This window comes from Rhopalosiphum padi, chromosome 2 (assembly GCF_020882245.1).
Source record: "Rhopalosiphum padi isolate XX-2018 chromosome 2, ASM2088224v1, whole genome shotgun sequence".
NCBI classification, from domain to species: Eukaryota; Metazoa; Arthropoda; class Insecta; order Hemiptera; family Aphididae; genus Rhopalosiphum; species Rhopalosiphum padi.
In genome coordinates, this window is record NC_083598.1 from 49,248,340 (window position 1) to 49,263,959 (window position 15,620).

At 24.4% G+C, this 15,620-nt stretch overlaps 1 protein-coding gene across 3 annotated transcripts in view; it reads left to right on the forward strand.

Annotated features, from left to right (window-relative positions):
- LOC132921626 (cell adhesion molecule 3-like) overlaps window positions 1–15,620 on the forward strand; it is a 410,858-nt gene that overhangs the window by 192,598 nt on the left and 202,640 nt on the right. The window contains exon 3 of one of the 3 annotated variants that reach the window (XM_060984756.1): window positions 6,033–6,075. The exons of the other annotated variants lie outside the window; for them this stretch is intronic. The gene's annotated coding sequence lies outside the window, so the exon portion shown is untranslated. The remainder of the gene's footprint in view (window positions 1–6,032; window positions 6,076–15,620) is intronic. 3 annotated transcript variants of the gene reach the window in all.

Here is a 15,620-nt window from a genome sequence, read left to right on the forward strand (position 1 = left end):
ATTAATTTGAGTTTTTATTATTATTATTTTTAAATAATAAATTGAATTGCATTAATTAAACCATATAATTATGTCGAAGTTAAAAAAAAAATATAGAAGTTTCAAGTTGACATGCATTTTAAATATTAAAATTATACGATAGTATAACTAACCTAACCTAACACGCACAATCATGCAATTTACCATGTACATTGGTACTCACTAGAAATCATGAACATCAATATGTATGATCACGATTCAAATGAACACAGGAACGTTTTTTTACAGTTAAATGTGTTATTTTATCTACACTTGTCTTTTTAATTACCGAGCTGATATCTCCCGTATTTTATTCTATGGACATAGAAACGTGAAAGTACTCCATAAAAGGGAATGATATATTTGCATGTGACTTAATAGTACGCCCGTTGCAGTCGGAATATAATTGTACATTGAATATAATTTTATTTTATAATATTAATTCAAATTTAACACATTCATTAAATTGACCTATTAATTAACTCAGTACAATTAATACTTACTATATAAACTTCTACGTTTAGTGCATATTTTCTACGATAAATAATAATTAAAATTGGTTTTTGTTTAATATTTAAATATATTTAAGTGCCTACTTGTACAATGCGACATACCTATTATATTATATTATATTATATGAGTATGGTAGTATACATACCTATTGTACACTATACACAATTTTTTTTTAAATGACTAAGAAATAATTATAGCAGGTAGTATCGTACTGTTCACATTATATGTAAGAAATAAAACCTTACGACGACGTCAACCAATATACATATTTTAACAAACATATTATAATAACATTACTTGAAGTATTATTTGAAAAATAAATCGTATGTCATGACATATTAAATTTAATGTTCAAAAGTTTATGTTCTGTCCTAATACTTTCCCAATAGTTTACATACATTTAAAACACATCAGTGGATTTGTCTATAAGTATCAGCAACAATTTATGATGATACGTTATTTCTATGAATGTATTCTTGTTGTTTACATGATAAAATGGTATTTCAACAAAATAGAAAAGTAATACTTTTAAGAGACTTAAATCATAAACCAATACACATAAGCGTTCATATTTTATAGTTCAACACGATTTCTATACTAGAAATAACGTATTCAACAGAAAACAACGATTTAAATGTCCAGTTTTATACTTTCATAATGGCATTATGTTTATAAGTATTATATTTATGCTATATCAATGTATTAGGCATACAAATGAGGTACCCTAAATGTTCTAGGATTAATCTCGCGCCGGTACATTTAGTTTTCTAAGAAATTTAATAGAAAATAGTAGTTTATAATAATATCATTAATTGTGATTTATAGCCAAAACATTTATAACGATTTAAAATCAGCAAGTCATAAGATTATACCGTTCAATTAATTCATGAATATCAATAGGCACGCAAAAACAGAAATGACGCACTTGCGCTAGATGGCCTACCGATCTAGGGTCACAGGAGACACATGGTGGGGGGGGGGGTTACAAATGATAAGCATGGTGCCCAAAACACACAATATTCAGATGATTTCTTGACTCAGTAATAGACGCAGTGGCGTGTTTAGGAATAGAACGTCCCGGGTACACAATAAAACAGTTCTGGGTAAAGTAATCTAACAACATAGTACATACAAATTAAAAATATAAACATAAATACAAGTATTATTATTACTTATATTAGAATTTCGTTTTCATTTCCATTTTTACACAGACCGCCTGTAGCATTAGTACTATAGGTATGACCGGTAAACGCTGTTTTGCAGTTTTAATTTTAAATTATCGTTACTTATCATATAATACTATCACGGCCTGTTAAAATAAACCCAGGCTTTTAAAGTGACAGGATGGACTAGTATTTTATTAAAGTATTTCCAAACAAACCATTATATTATATTTTTTGATAATATTTATAGATTTTTTAACGTTTTCAGAAGTTTTCAAAAGTACTTATATTCTACATTTTTTGTTTCAAGCTTGATTCACTATTTTACCTTTAACTATTCTAAAATGCAAAAACAACTTTTGATTTTCAACCGTAACCTCAATTCTATTTCTCAACCTTTTCTACCGTATTTAATATTTATTATTTGTCCGCATATAATATTACTATAATATGTATATATATTTTGCTATATTACAATATAATAAAATATTCTCTTACAAAGCAATTAGTACATTCGAAAACAAAAAACGTTCAATTATTTGCACTATTCTCTATAAGAATGTTGTTCAATAGCATATTATTTGTCGTTATTTTATTCTTAACACAGTTTTAAACATGCCACCGTAACTAACTACTACCGCGAGGTAAGAACAATGTTTTGCGTTCAAACATAAACTACGTTGAATAGTGATTTACGAGAAAACTTGTTGACAGTGCAAATATTTCTACTGTTCGACGATATGGATAACCGAGTTTAAGTTTCGGAAAACATCTATAGAAGGTCGATTGGACTCTGTCGATACTAAATGACAATACCTATCATAATATTCCTCTTGACGAGAAACAGTATTAAAAATGAACAGTTTATAATTTTTTGTTTGTGCCTATTTTGGAATTTCATATGAATGATGATTAATATATTCTAATCAACATATATATATATAATAAAATAATAAAAGATACTTAGTGGTATAGGCTGACAAATCGATACTCATTTGCTTACATTTTAAAGTAAAACTTTTTATGTGTTTAACAAGTAAAAGGTATTAAGACTGAATTATTTTCCAAATAATACCAAATTAATAAAATTATTAAATTAAATATTACTACAATAACACATGTTGTTTATTTATATTGTAGGTAGTAATAAGAGTAATTTATTTTATCAATAGTATTACGGTAAATTGATTTATTTTTTTCTGAAATATTTTATTTATTATATTACTAACACTCAATAAATTATTAAAATAATATATATATGTATATATATATATATATTATATAAATATTTACACCATATTAATATATAATTTTTATTAACTTTTGAGTAAATATACTATCTAACCATAAAACAGTGTAAGAAAGTTCATGGTATAAATAGGTAATATCTTAAAATTAATTTACATAATAGAATAATTATTAGTAATAGGCACAAAAGTTTTAATGTAACCATAGTTTCAAAACAATTATTTTAATAATAAAAGTCAATTTGTATAAAAATTCCAATTTTTTCATGATTTTTTTATTTGTTTTTTTTCCAATTATAAAAAAGTACTAGACATTTTTAATTTTTACCTATCAAAAGTACAAACTAAATCTAAATTTCTATTCAAAACCATCCTCAAAGTTTAAAATAAAAGCTTAACCTAACTTTTTTCTAACTACTTATCTTGTACATAGACACACACACACATAACTATGAACTGTTTAAATAACCAATACATTTATCGTTCAATCAGAATCTAAAATGTATAAACATTAAACATAGGTACCTATGTATAATATTATTATGAAAAATAAAATAACGTCGTATTTTTAAGCTAAATGTCTGCTTCTTTTATTTGGTTAAACAAGCGTCAAAATATAAAACCCAATCCAAAAAAATAATTTGACATAGTAAATTATATTGCTGTTATATTTTAGGAAATATTGTTCCTTAAAATCCCTAGGGCTTACTGGACATGATTGAAACTAATCAAGAACAAATGTAATACTTGTATATATATATATATATAAAATTATTATCAAAAATTGTGTCTTACAACTCAATAAGGTCAATATTTGGTCTATATTGATTATTTTTTTTGTTCAATTAAGTAATAATAAAGTTGTCACTAATTGATATATTATTATGCTACTTATTATATTATAATATGATATGATTATTTTTATAGTTATTATGTATTTATTTATTTCTTTGAATAATGGAATAAATGAAAAATTTAATTTATGATTTTAATTTGTACTAGATAAACCTTTTTTGTGATAATAATATGAGTACAAGAAAAAAAAAAACAATTTTAAATGTATGTATATACATATAAATCTAACTATATAATCATATTAAAACAAAATTCGTTGTTATCTAGTTATTTCAGTCAATGTATAATATTACTATGTAACTGATATTAAATGTATTTTATGATCAATAAAAAAAATATATTACATATAAATTATATACATTGTTTTAAATGTATGTACGTACGCAGTTAAATAATATAATAATCATATCTATAGAGATGATAATATGATGTTAAGAAAATTGTTTATCAATATATGCCTACTACCTAGTATACGAAAAAGAATCTAATACTATAACTGTTTTGAAAAAAAATGTCAACGTTATTTTTTTATTTTTAAATATTTTATTTTTGACAAAAAAAATAGTATTATGTATGTTTATATTCCCTAAAATATTTTTTCTTTATTTTGAGGTGTAATTTTATTTCAAACGAGTTTTTAAAGTTTCGATAAGTGGAGTGGAGTATTACAATGGGAATACGTAGAGCATGATGTGGTTTACTAGTTATCTAACTCTATTTTTAATTTTATAAAGGTATAATATTTAACAGTACTATTAATACATTGCATTGTAATGTAATACACTATTAAAATCCCTCAATACTAGAGATGTACATAATATATTTATATGCAATTTGACGCAAGTAATCATTACATTACAACACATTAAAATGTTACAATATGGTCAAAAAAAAATATAACCAGTTTTTTTTCCAAATAAAATACTTAAAAAAATTGTGATGGGTCACTATGCAGGGATATAATGTTGAACGATACGCTGAGAGAAAGTTTCAACCCATAACCAATTACTTTTTTTTTTTTTAGCGATCAATCCCGAAACTTTTTATACCCTCTATGTAGATTAACACTTAGATTTTTTTTTATACTCATGGGAAACACATATTACATAGGGGTTAAAGAAGAATTAACCTTGAAGGTAAAAAAAAAAAACAAAAAAATAGGAGAATACCATGAAAATGCTGAATATTGATTATCAAAGACATAAATATTCTTAAATCTAATACTACTTTATTTTGTAATCATTTCGAAGGATCTCAAATATAAAATAAAACATTTTTCAAATTTATAATTTATTCAAAATTTAGAGAAAAAATGATATTAATCGTTATAGTATTCGCTAGTATAAATCATTTTCAACAAACAAAAAAACATTATATAATATTATCGTACTAAATTAATGCCCAGTGGCATAAGCAATATTACTTATACTTTTTAATGAATCAATAATGAGACATTGGTCTAATATAATTGATCCATTAGATCTTTGCAAACCATGAAATAATTACATTTTTTATGCAGTAGGCAAGGCATAGTTCATTAGTTTGTTTCAAAAAGAAGAAAAATTGTATGTAGATAATATTAAGATTTATATTTACATATTTTACTTAGTTATTTTATTCGTCGTAATTTTATGGCGACGGATTTGTAAAACTATAGATGGTATTATATATATTATATTATTGAATTTTAGTTACTTTAAAAAACTTTTAAGTAATAATTTTAATACTAATATAATTTTATATCTAAGTTGTGTTATAAAATTTAAAACTACCTGCTCGTATAGCTTAGTTATTTGCAAATAATTAATTTATACAGACCACAATGAAATAACTTTATACTTTGTGGTCGTTTTATAACTTGCAAATAAATATAATTATACGATGGTAATAATACTACTGTATTTGTAAATGTGTTATTATATTACCTTGCCATTTAAAATGTGTAAAATAATGAGATTGGTTTAGTATATTAATCGATAAAATATGAAACTGGAGGAAAGTTTTTACACATGTGATAAAGTTGATACTTACTATATTTGTATATTGTATACATGCATAAACAATTTACAATTTATTCATATTATACATACTACATAAACCTATGACATGATGTAATACAATGTTTTTTAGATTATTTTACAAGTTATTAACACCAAACAATTTTGTATATGAACTTAATAATGGTTGAAATATTTTAATTCAATTTAAATAGTTAATTGTACTGTTTTTTTTTCAGGTAAGACATTTTAAAATATTCATCAAAAGAAAACACCAAATAGGTAAATATTACAATTATTACATTTTTGTATAACGAAGCAGTGTGTTATCTATTTTGAAATCTCCCTGTACCATATGCAATATGCATTCAAACCTATAAATTAGTTATTATTCATTATCGTAAAATAATGTACAAATAAAAATATTGATTTCGAACAAATAATTTAAAAATATATTAAAATATAATTTGTATTTATTACAAATTTGTTTCTTTGGAATTCAATACTAAGGTTTCTTTTCTTACCAGTTTTGATTGATATTCTAACTACAATTTAAAAAAAAAAAATGATAAGTCTTATTGATATAATTAATGTTTTGTCAAAATGGTTACATAATATATTTCAAATATAGAATGCAAAATAGATTGAAAATAGTATTGACGCAATAAATGCATATTAAATGCAATATATATTCGAGTTTATATAATTATATGTATATTGTGTGTAATATATTTTATGTATTTAAAAATCAAAAACAAAATAAAGTATATTATTATACATAATTATTCAGTATCACTATTGGGCATTTAATATAGTCCATACTATAAAAATTAATTAAAATTCTACAAATAACTATATAATTAATAAAATTTAAAGTGTTCCATTGCTTACTATTTTCAATTCTTATGATAAATTATTTATTAGAATTTATAATATAAAGGAATTATTACAATATATCTACGTAATATACTACTTTTAGTTGTTTTATTATTATTATCATTATCATTTTTTTTTTATTGAAAAAGCTTAATTTACAATCTACACAATATGCAATATACACATAATATCATTTCAAAATATTCAAACCATATCAAATGTACCTAAAACGTATTTTAAATAAATATGTTTAAAAAACGTTAGTATCCATTTTCCACATAAATTTTACTCACTAATTTTATGGGATACGATATGAAATCACATGTTATATATTAAATTAATGCATAAAATAATGATCCGGCAAGTTAGACATTTGTTTCATGATCATTCATATATCATGATTCATGATTTATGACAAGAGAAAAAAACCAATACTTTTTTTTCGTAAGCGATTTTAAATTCAAGCACGTATCGTTTGACGAAGTAGAAAAAGTACGACCATTTAAAGGGGAAAATCCAATTATTCAAGACAAGTTTCAAAAAAAAAAAAATCTAATTTAAAAATATCGTCACGAATTTGTTATTTTTTCGAGTGTTTAATGAAGTATCATACTCACGTTTGTTTCAAAACAAAACAAAAGAAAACGAAAATTGTTTGTGAAATATGGTTATTTCAAAATAGTTGTGTACTGTATGTCTGTATTTTATTTTGTTGATTCGTTGAAACATTTAACGGGGAAAAAAATACGAAGTCACTGTACACATTAGTACATTTGCGAACATTAAGGTCCAAAACTATATTACATAAAATACCTCGCTTAAACTCATTTGTTATAATAATTCATTTTTGTATTCAGAAACAAACAAAAAGCCTCGACAGATATTATATATTATACATTATACATTATATAAATTTATAATATTGTTCTACCCGTACAATTATTTCGCAGGACGATTGGTGAAATAAAATACTTGACATTTGCCATTCTCTGTTACAGTTCAACGTGTTTTTTTGAAACATTTCACTAATCGCTGGAAAAGTCATGATTACAATAAATTTACGAATGTTTTTTCGCTGAAATTCGTGAATGTTTCGAGTTAGTCAAACCTTTATAATGAATAATTTGTTTTTACAGTATTTTTGACTATCATTTTAAATAAATGTTACGTATGTTTTAATGTGTTACAAAATGTTAATTAAGACACCGACGATTGAAACAGAATTATTTTTAAAACCAATACAACCTTTAATTCATTTCTTTCCCCCAAAAATGTATATTGACAATAGAATACGAGTTTATTTTTGATGATATACCTATAGATACTAAAAAATCAGATATTCTATCTCAACAAACAAAACTAAAAACATAGCTGAAAATAATATTATATCCACCGGGACTTACGGAAATAATAAATTACAAACACAAACACGTCCAATGGGACAAAAGTCAAAACTATTAATAATCAAATTTAAAATAATCCAAACTACGGCTAGTGTGTCATAATATTTTGTGTATCGTCTATAACGTAAACCTAATGAACGCCTAATAAATTATGTTATACCTATTAATGTATTAATAAATTAATTTAATTTTTGAAATGCATTAGTTATGCCATTGCGTAGTGCAATATATTACCCATTAATTTAAACATAATTATTATATATTTTGAATTTAAGACACATTGATACAGTAATTGAATTATTACAATCTTGAATAAAAATTAAATATTTTTTTTAGAAATAAGCATTTGCTTGTTTTAGTTACTAAAAATGTGTTTAAAACAACAACTAAAAACTATTTTATTTTATTCACCAATCAATATACAAGGTACAGCGTATTATAACAATATGTAGTATTATGAAGCTAATCCTTTGGTTCATCGGTCGAATACGAAAAATGATAAATTTTTGTAATCTCACCTGCAACTGTAGTCGTGGGGCCTGTATAGTGAGTCAAAAGTATAAAAACAGTATAATTTCTTCACAGCTCCAAACGTCGTGAGAATAAATTTGCAGTGTCGAAAATGGTGTCTTTTGCGAAGGATTAACATCCGTTTTAGAGGAGTTATTATGTACGATCGCGGAGGCTCCGTCGCATTGTTGCAGTCTAGGAATTTCCTCGAAATTTTCGACTTGCCCGCGGGGAAGTGATTTTTCATCTAGCCATCATACCCGTCGTTCGTCCACCTCCCGTTCGGTGTAATCGTAAATTTAAACTACCCGTCCTCGACAACGGTTTAACGGTAATTAATGTGCACGGACGTTGGACACGCATTAACAGATGGGTTTGCGCCCCGCGACGTCGATTATTATCGTCTTGGAATTCGAACTTTTCTGTTGATGTCGATATAATACGTATTATCGTTAAAACTACACCTCGTCATGTTTTTTTTTTTTTTTTTTTAATTACACACTAATAGCAACACATCGCTAATCCGGAAACGCGCGCTTAAAAACCGCACTGATTACTATTTCCTTGTCGGCGGTTAATTTCCGAAATTCTCGGTTTCGAATGTGAGGTGCTCTAAGCCGACTTTTTTTTTTTCAAAAAACCGTAGGTACCTAGTAGTGTGATAAGAAATCTGAAACATATCTTGTCGACTAGCTGTGTACAAATTGCTGACATGAACGTGCGCGTGCGAGAATTCTCCGCTATCTCTTTTACACTATACGACTACAACAGTCACACGCACTAATATACGTACTTATACTATACGCACACATTCGCGTAAAACGTTCGTTCGCACTTAGGAAATTGCGAGTAGGAAGCTAATTCCTTGGAAACGGACGCTATTGCATCCCCTTAATATTGTTAAGCAGGTGATGTAAGTATATATATATCTAAGTATATATTTTTATTAAAATGTAATTCTGTTGTCATACAAAATTATGAAAAACAAATTTTGTCGAGTATCGATGATCACTTACTATACACGATGCTGTTATAATATACATAATAAAAAAATTAAAGGAAAAGCAATTACCTATAGTATTATATTAAATTTAATGATTGAGTGAAATCCCACTCTCCGTCTATGTTGTTTTTTCCTGGTACCTATACATTTTTTTTTTTAATGTTTAGTAAATTAGGTAATTATTTAGTAATCTTAATATTACAATTTTATTCGATTTGTGTTATATTTGTTTCATGTTTTTTTTTTTATATACATATTTACCTTTATTTTTTTTTATATTTTTATAATATAATACTAAACATTAATACGAGTGAATTATTTAATATTAAAAATAGTAATTTATAATATGGTACTGGAAAATGTTTAAAAATACAAAACTAATGTGAAAAATACAGGTGCATTATGGTATGGGTACCTTGAAACATATACCTATTTCATATTTATGGTTTGTTTACTTAATCATAATAGGATATCGTATACAATTTGTATCACTAAAAAGGTATAAAAAAGGTCGTTTCGCGTTTGACGTTGTTACCGCGAAATGCTTATTATACTTACATAATATTAATACTCGTTCTCGGATATGACTTAATGTTAATAACTATTATTAATGTACCCAAAATGGCAATATTTAACAGATGGGTCCTTGACATAATTTCACACCAACAAGGGGAGGGCGGGGTTAAAAGCTCTCGGTTTCGCTTCTATAGGTATACGTAACAAGTGACATAAGCTTAAACGTCGTCTTATAACTAGTGTATGTTTTCTTACAAAACTGCAACTATTTACGCCATAACTCTGGTATAGTTTGTTAAAATTCTATTTTTAAAAATTAAATTTGTTTATTTGATAAAATAGCTAATGGATTCCGTCTTAGTAAAGCCTAAAAAGCCTTAAAAGGAAGTCGTTTCTATAAGTAATCTCACTGAGTAAGTCCCACCACTCGATTTATAATAAAATAAAAAGGTAAGCTATAAAAGTCAAATACGTTTTATAAAAAACAACATTTAGTTAGATTATATTTAAAAAACATTGGCTTAACCAATTTTCTCCTTCATAAACTCAATTTTTAAGGAGTTTTAATCAAATTTTAACAATATATTTAGGGAAAAGTTAAGTATATTATACTTAAATAATATAAGGATAAAACTGTTTTCATAAAAACTGTTTTATACAAAACATCAAATCATCGAATTATTCAGTATATTTCTAAAGATAAATACATTACAAATGAAAAGATAAAATATTAACATATTCATTGTTTAAAATTTAAAGACATATAATAATACATAAAATGGTAAAGGTATTCACATTATAAAAAACAATAGACAAACAACTAAAGTTTTCTTCTGTTTATGATGACGTACATTCAACCATTTGGTTATATTATATAATTTACTGCGTGATGTTGATTCGCACACATTGGATTCTTACACTCAAATTACGCTTAGGAATGTTCAATAGTATATACAACACATAAGGCACGTCATCTTTCCTTTATGCTTTCAGCTTGTATCAAAACCTATTTTGGCAAAATATTTTAAGTACCTACACGTAGACAGTTAGAAACATCATAACTTTTTACTCGTTTATAATATGTATTAACAGATTTAAATTTGATATTGTTTAATGTTTATTAATGCACATGTAGATGTATACATTTGAATGTGTTATTACATTTACGAAAGATAATCAAACATATAATAATTACATTTTATTTAATTATAATTTTAGGTATTGGATAATTAAAAAACGGTTTATTTTATTGTTTTTTTGTGTTGGCTAGTCTTAAAATGACATAGATATTACCTACTATATATTAAATTATTTAATATTCGTTCTTTACAATCATCTTTGTATGTTCAGTGACTTATTATCAATAGATCACATTCATTTGTAGATATTGTTAAATGAAAGCCGTAACTGCACGTGTAGTTTACGTCTTATTAGCGTAGGTATTAAAATGTAAAAATATATGTACACAAGTTTCAATTTAGTATTGTTAGTTTTAACATCAGAGTGCATTGACCTGTTATACGACTTTAAAATAAGAACATTATCCGTGTTTTCTCATAGAGTTTTTACGATATTTTATTTTTTTTTAAGTAAGTTATAATAAGTATGTATGTAAAATATTACAAGTTAAAAATCCTCATAATATAATTAAAAATTAAAATATTTTAAAAATGCTAACGAAGGAAGACATATACCTAATGTTCTTTCATACATTTTAATTTTAGGTTAATTCATTCTAATATTAAAGCTAACAACATAGTTATTATAATTATTATAAATGCTGAACGAAAATTTGGTATGTTGTTCATTTGTGAGAAAAAGACTGAATATAAAAGTATAAAGTCCTCTTAATTAGTTTTTTAAATATCACTAGAGTTAATAAATTAACAGATAAATATAGTACACTAAAAAATAAATTATAGAAATTAGGATCACGAAAATCAACATACTTTTGAAGGAACTAATTGGTTTTATATGTAGTTGTTTTTATGTATTTTGTATATAAATAATATTATGATTAATTGACCAAACGAAAAAATTGGGTTATTTTAAGGATTTATGAATGTAATTATATAATGTATATGTTCGTTAATATGTGTTTTCAGATAACCGACTAAAATACCGTAATAAAAATATTAAACATTTATTAAGTTTATCTACCTAACTTTCTACCTACATTGTTTAAGTATTGTTTTTATTTTATATTTTTTTAATTGTACGGTTAGGGATAATTTCATAATACACTTTATGGTATAAAAAATTATTTTAATCTATTTTATCATTATGTAAAATTCACTTTGTATACCACTTGTATTGTGTTTAAAATAATCTTCTGTACTATGAAAATGTACTTAGGCCATCAGACCATCAGGTTTATTATTAAAACATCACTGCATTTAAGTTTTTATTAATTTTAAATCAAATTGAAACATTTTGAAATTATAAGAGATTAGAAATGATGCTCGTGGAAAAAAATTGTGTGATGCTGTTTTTACCTAATGATTAATTTATTTATAGATATTTTTTAGTAAAACTGAAACTCGTAAAATAAATCGTTTAATTTTTTACAGGATTTCGTGATTTTAAATTATAATTAATTACAATAATTAATTTATTGGTATCAATCATAAATAGCTAAATTATTTTGATTTGAACGCGTTTATTTTATCTTTTGTTTATTATTCTGCTTTATAATATTCAATTGTATACACGTTAATAACTTATTATGTTCTTATTACAAACAAAAATGTTGATAAAATGTAGTACTATTATTATCGTGTATATTCACACTTATAAATATTACAATACACGAACCATTATTTAACCGGTAATACATAAATAAACTCCAAATAAATAATATCAAATGGATAAAATTTCATCCGTTTTACAGTAGAAACAATATTTTTTTATTTCTGTCAGACGAAAACTACACAATAGCAACTTTACAGATACTAATTCAGCTCACTTTATAAAATACAAAGATAATATTTTATACATTTTTTATTTTATTAGTTGTGTTTGGACTGTAAAACAAAACATTTTTAAATTCTGAGAACCCATTTTCACGTTGAGTCGAAATATGTTTATACGATGGATGCTATAATAATTATAGAGAGTTATTATGACTTTGAGATATCTTTCACGCGATGTTTAATATTATTATGTATCTTGTATTCTTGTTCAGAATTATTATCCGAAATATATCCTATAAAAAGTATTCTCAATTTACTTAAATAGTTTAATCAATGTAATTGAATTAATTTACTTTGTCAGTAAAAATTATATGAATTATTACAATTGAAAAGAAAAGAAATAATAAATCAACTTACAAAAATAAAATTGACTGCAAAAATTATATTATATTATTATTAATCAAATCATTGACTCGGTTATATATTATGTCATCAATACGCTCTGAGAAAATACGTTAAATCTGTAGTGCTATACTTTGAAGAACGGAGTTTATAAAAACATAAATATTTTCTAAAAAATAATTTTACCAAGTTCTCACGTAATGAAATATATTAATACAAATGTACTGCAGATATAGATGGAGAATAATTTAATATTTCCATGTCATTTATTATCAAATAGTTTAAGACAGGTATAGGTAATAATAAGTAATACCACTTATAAATAAATTATTAAAAATTACTGTTTCTGTGCTATTTTTTATTTTTTTTTCTTGTGGTATTGCCTCACGGGGTTGAACCGTTTGTACAATACTAAAAAAAATTGCATACAAATCTTTTTTTCAAGAAGATAACCCAATTTTAATCCAAATATACATTAGCACATTTAATTCATTAATATCAGTGTATTGAAAAAAAAGAAATAAAACTTAAACATTTTGTCAAATTTTTTTTTTTTTTTTTTAACTTTATTATAATTTATTAGAATGTTTAATATGTTGTATTGATTCAAACTTTTGCTAAATTGTATACATTTAAAATAAATTGTTCAGAGTAAATGTTTAATTCATTGTATAGTATTATAATTTGAATGATATAAAAATATAATTTAACTGCCTAGTTAATCATAGTAACTTACTAACCATTTCTCTGCTGAATTATTTTTTCCCAGTTCTCATCACTGTACTGGGATTAAATTTTATTTTTAAATATTTTTTTTTCGTATTGTTTTAAATATTGATATAATTCAAATAATAACTATCAATAAAAAAAAAATTTTTCTCGTAACTTTTTTAGCAGATATTAGTTAATTAAGTTAGTGATTAGTTCCCAAATATTCGATATTGAACTATTATTTGAGTTTATCAAATAATGACAATTTGGGAACCCTGAAAAATCAAATAAATTATTTTGCTTATAACTCTTTTAATATTTATCTTTTATTTTTTTTAATGTCTCTTTGAATTCGTCTAATTATTTACCATTTAATGATATTATCACATTATCGATAACAGATTTTGTTAATTTGAATGACTGGTAATATTGTATACAAAAAAGATTCTGAACGTAGATTATTTATAAGTCTAAGATAATTAGTAGGATATATTATATAATTATCTATATTTGAATTGTAATATATCATTATTTTTCGAAATTTCGTAAAAAATTAAATTTCATACGCTCGTGCAATTTTTTCTACATCGACGCTAGAAATTTTTTTTTACAGTTTATTAGCAGGAAAAGTTATGGAGAACCTTGTTTTAGGTTTTTTAACCTTAGATATAAATCGCTAAATGTTTTTTTAATTTTCAACTTCAAAATTCCTTACAAATTTTTCTGATTTTGACATATTTTATAAACATTTGAACTTTTAATGCTTATAAACAAAAATTTTAAAAACGATTTTCGATTTTTTTTTTTTTTTAACTACGATAAGTGCAATTTATAATAATTAACCTTGTATTAAATTTTAAAGATTTTTTGGAAAGCCAATTTTTTTTAGGCATTTTAAAAAAAAAAATTTAAAAAAAATCAAAAATTGCAAGTCTATTAATAGCTTAAAAAAAATTAAAATATTTTGAATATTTAATTGTAAATAGATAACGCTAATATAAACATTTAGTGACAATTTCAAGTATTTACAACGATTCGTTTTGGAGTTACGGCAAAATAAAAAAAATCTATTTTGTCGAAAACTAATTCCGGTTTTCCGCCACTTTTTTAAGGTTTTTCCTAACGTTTTTGAAAACTACTGGAAATTTTGACCCCCCCAAAGTACCAACTAGATGAATTTACTTTTCAAAGACAGCCTGAAGTCAAAAATCAAAGCATTATTTCTACTCCAAATCGTGATGACAGACACAAAAAAAAATAATAAAAAAAAATACATACATCATTGTAAAATCATTACATTCCTCACTTCGTTCAGAATCTAAAAATAAATAAATAAAAACATTTATGTTATATAAATTATCATGAATGTTTCAAATTTATGAAGCGTGAATATTTTACAATGCTAACGCTGAAATGGAAGATCATTAGAATAGCTTTTTTGCTATTTAAAAAAGATTAATGAAAATCTTATACAACAGTATGTCATACAGTATT